We start from the raw sequence: 5,061 nt of genomic DNA, 5'->3' as shown, positions 1-5,061 counted from the left end.
AGGAGAAAGGAGGGGAGGGTGAGGAGACTAATGGCTGATTTTTAGAGAAGGACTCAATGTGGGAAAGGAAGGGTGTGTGTGTGTAAAGGTAGAGTTGAAAAACCTGGCCTCCACCATTTTTTCCATATTTCCTAGATTGTAGCTGTAAAAATTATTAAAAAATTATGGTCAAAATCTCCAGCTCATAAGCTACAACTTTGATGAAGACAACTTTTCTTGGCTCGGAGTGGACGTATTTTTAAAAAAATCAGCAAAATCATGTGTCTATTTCCTTCCTTCACCAAGTCTTCCATCTGGGTCTCATCTGTTTGAATCATTATATGGCTCCAAAGCCATGATGATATGAACCCCTCATGACCCTTGAATCATGGGTGCATGGCTCCACAACCACATCATATCTTTTCTTTTCACATTTACATATTTTCCCTTCCCTTACCACTAGGTTCTACCTTTCACCTCCGGTGAACTAGTCAAGGAAAAATTCCCATTCAGTCATTTTTTGAATTTTTCCAAGAGGTTGTTCTCACTCTTTCTTTTATTGTAAACCTCTAGAAGCAGGGAAAACCAAAAAAATATAGTAAACAAAAAATTTGTGATAGGCTCGGATCAACATCAAAGCATGTTGCTTGGCCGCTAGCCTTTAAAGGATGATCTCCATACCCATCCCACATTCAAGCAAACCAATAGTTTAAGAAACCATTAATGTGTTAGCCATCATGCAAGGTCTAGATGAGGGAGAATTTGCCTCTTCACCATCATCATTAGATGTTGGATCAATGGCAACTTCAACAAATAATGTGTAAGACACTTTGACACCTTCAAAGCTTTCATCTCTTGTAACATTGATTTTGTGTATTACAATGCTGGAAAAGGGCTAGGTTTAGTGCAATCACACCTAGAAATGTATTTGAGTGTACGCTTACTGTAATCATATGTATATTTTCTAAGTTTTTGCTAAAAAGAAACCTAGGTTTGATGTGATCTCACCTGCAAAATAAAACCTGCAGATATAGTAAATTTGCCTTTAAAATTTCTCATAGGTAGGTTTTCCTAGTTTTTGGGAGAAAGTATTGTATATCTGAATGCTAAAAAAAAACATACGTTTCAGTAATCTAACCTACAAATTTTGAGATTTAACCTCTAGAATTTCTCATAGGTAGGTTTTTCAAAAAAAATTGAAAAACATTGTGTACTTGAGTGCTCGAAGAAAATCTATGTTTACTGTAAATATAGTAAGTTTGCTTCCTTGAAAGTGATCTAAAGAGTAAGAACCCCTAAGAACGGGGGTGCCAAGGGCCACATAAGTACATTCTAAGAGGCTACATTTACATAAGCTGTACATGTTGATCAAAACAATTGAAACATATGGTTTTTTTAAAGAGCCCCTTAATAGACATTTTAGTTTTCGTATGCCAAATACTTGCTTGACGCCACATGCCTTTAAGATATAAGGTTACAAAATTGTGTCCAGACACCAGCCCTCACCTTGCTTCATGTGAAAATCAATCATAGCTTCCTTACCCTCATCCTTCTCCTTCCGGACATATATGACATCCTAAACTACAAACATTAATACTATCAAGAGCTTGTTATGTGTTTTCAGTACATGATCACTCTTAGTGTACATGTTGAGTAAAGCATTTTCAACCATAATCTTTTTTTTTTGCTTCTCCAAGAGCCCTTGATAGGAATATCATCATGAGTTCTTTCATTCATGGCAACTTCTTAAATGTTGGCATTGGATAATACTAACATCCCCTCAAGGAGCAAGCCAATGTTGACATCATCTAGGCCATTTAATAAACATGAAAAAATCAAGTTGTGCTGGAACGTGAAGTGGGTGACTTGAATGTAAGTTTCTAGGAAGGGAAACTATGAGTGTTGACTTCTCAAGTTCCTTAGTGAAAGCCCAAAGATTGACACCAACAAAACACACTCTAGAGGGATCCACAAGGTAGAGAGAAATGCAAGTTTTTCTAACTTTGGGACCAATAAGTAGGGATGAATTACAAATTAGAGGAGAGGCATTCAATCATCATCATACATGAAAATTAAGAAAATCAAACTTGAAAACCTTCAAATATAGTAATCTTCTAAAAGTTCTCATATAGAATTTTTTGTAGGATTGGCCCTTATTGGAAACCGCTAAATTGAGTAAAAATCTTCAAATTTTAGATGCAAATCTCTAAGATTTTAGAGAAAAGTTTTAGGAAAATCATGTAAGAATCTTCAAATATAGTACATTTGCCTCTAAATTTTCTTATATGGAGGTTTTCTAAGTATTTGGAAAAAAGCACTATATATCCAAGTGCTCGAAAAAAAACTAGGTTAAGTGTAATCCCACCTACAAATTTTGAGGTCTACCTCTAAATTCTAGATTTGAAGGTAAGAGAATCTACAAAGTTCATAGAAATTAGCAGGATTTGAACTACAGATCAAAAGGGAAGCATACAATCATCATCATACACACAAACTAAGAAATCCAAATATTAAACCTTCAATTATAGTAAATTTGCCTCTTAAAGTTTATCATATTTAGGTTTTTCAATTTTCAATTGTTTGTGGGACTCCAAGAGCCCATCTGCTCACTCCATATTCATAACATGGAAATCCAAGGATATGGCATACCCTTGAATTTTCAACGATAGAGATTTACCTCTAAATTCTAATTTGAAGGTGACAATGCCTATGAAGTTAATAGGGAAAAACCTAGGCCTAGTGTAATACCACCCAATTTTTTTGAAATTTACCTTTAAATTATAATTTGAAGTTGAGAACACTACAAAGTTTAGAGAAATTTAGCGCAAAAACCTTTAAATAAAGTCATCACCTTACTCCGTCTTTCGTCGTTGTTAACATGCAATTGCTTGCCACCCATCCTAGATTTTCTCCCTATCATGGATTCGTCAACTTGGTCTTACTCACCTTTGTTTGTGATTGGCTATGGGACCAACTACTCTCTCTCTCTCTCTCTCTCTCTCTCTCTCTCTCTCTCTCTCTCTCTCTCTCTCTCTCTCTCTCACACACACACACACACACACACGCACACACACACACACACACACACACACACATGTCTTTCCATTTTGGAGCTATTCAAGACCACTATTCAAGAAAAAGGGAAGGACTTTAGGGAAGGAGGAGTTTTTTTCTTCTTGCGCTCAAGGATTTTCGGCTCATTGGAGAGGGAAGAAAACTTCGAGCAGAGGCAGGTCTTGCCTGTGTGTGGTGTCAAGGAATCAAAGGAAGAATCTCCACCATCAAGACGGCACCAAGGAAGGCCGTCGAGGTCTGTTTTTCTTAGGGGTGCTCATCGAGGTTGTGCCGACGGAGCCGGTTGTACTGGATCATTTTGAGTAAAGTGAAGGAACATTTTCCGCTTCTAGGTGTTGGTTCCCCCTTCCCCCTTGCTCTCGTCTTATGCTCTTGTGCAATTCATGGTGTCGTGTACGAGTGTGTGTGCGCTTTGAGCCATCGGTTTGAGAGAGAGAGAGAGAGAGAGAGAGAGAGAGAGAGAGAGAGAGAGAGAGAGAGAGAGAGAGAGAGAGAGAGAGAGAGAGAGAGAGAGAGAGATATGCCGTCTGTGCTGAAGGGCAAGGATTGAGGATTGTGGCATGGATATGTTCGATTGTGGTACTGCCAAGGGTGGGTGTTATTAGGTGATGTGTAGATGGAGCTATGCTAGCAAGTCGTGCGTGTTTCGAAGGTGTGTTTGAGAGGATAGGGGTGATGTGAGTGCCCTGAGCTATAGGGAGGCCTTTATTAGTGTGCTAGCCGTGTTTCCCATTCCCCCTCTCCATCTTCTGGTGCCCCCACTGAGGAGCACACTAATTGCTCCCAGTTAAGTGAAGAGAAGCATTTTTTGGTGTTGGTAGACATGTCGTCTCGAAGCTACGGGCCGATTTTTATAGGTGAAGAGAATCCTGATGAGTGGGTTGTAGAGTTTGAGTGTTATATGTTGTCATTTCATATGCCATACGAGGACAGCAAGATGCAGACATTTCCTTTGGTGATGAGCGGAAAAGCAAAGGTATGGTATGAAGCTTTGGAAGGTGAGCCGAGGAATGCTTGGCCGGCTCTGCGGGCGTGTTTCCTACATGATTTCTGCAAAGATGCGTCCTTGATTGAGAAGGATGCCAAACTGAAGGAGCTCAAGTAGGATGTAAGTGAAGAGTGGAGTTTGTTTTTGGATCGTTTTGAAGTGTGTTGGCCAGAGTTAGCGGGTGCAATGCAATTGGCCAACGGCCACTAATTCAAACTTGATAAATTTATGGCATGCCTGCATCCTAAAGTGAGGGAGAAAGTGGATTTTGAGAGCCCAGAAAACTATAATGGTGCAGTGGCCATCGCAAAGTCAAAAAGCAAGAAAATAAAAAAGAAAATTGAACAAGGCATGTCGGGCTATGAAGCGGTGGTCCAACCTCAAGGTCTGAGGGATGTTGTTCACGATGAGAACCTAGCAAACCGAGGTGTAGCCGTTGTGCCATAAAATTGGGTGCAAACCGTGCAAGATTTATCAGATCAAATGCAGGAATTGCGGCTAAGCATAATGGATAGAGGTCAACCAAGAGGAGCAAGGGGCAGGGCAAGACCACTGCCGAAGACCACTGCCCGGGCGGTGTTACAATTGCGGTGAAGAAGGAGAAAGAGGCAGTATTTATCCACTGTTTGGCAGAGGTAGGCCAAGCATAGCTCAATGGCCCGAGGGAGCAGGTAGTCAAGAATCAGGTGTATCCAACTCCTCCGGATGGTGGTGAAGTCCCTAGGGTGAACATCATCGGAGTGGATAAGTAGGATGTTGAAGTTTTGGCCAAAAAAAGACCAAGGATGGAAAGGGAGACATCAACCAAGAGGGATACGAGGGCTCGTAAAGGTAAAGAGAAGGTGAATCAACGCAAAAGGCAGTCAAAACTATCAAGAAGAGGAGGCCTCCCAAAATCAAGCAAACACACTTTCAGTTAGGGCGTGGCTACCCCGAATACGACTTGGTAAGCGATGTTCAAAATCAAAAGGCTAACATTACTTTTGGTCCTTTGTTGGCTTTGAATCCCAAGCTGCGAA

This window comes from Adiantum capillus-veneris, chromosome 1 (genome assembly GCF_014529385.1).
Source record: "Adiantum capillus-veneris isolate H3 chromosome 1, ASM1452938v2, whole genome shotgun sequence".
Classification (NCBI taxonomy): Eukaryota; Viridiplantae; Streptophyta; class Polypodiopsida; order Polypodiales; family Pteridaceae; genus Adiantum; species Adiantum capillus-veneris.
This window is presented reverse-complemented; position numbering follows the sequence as displayed.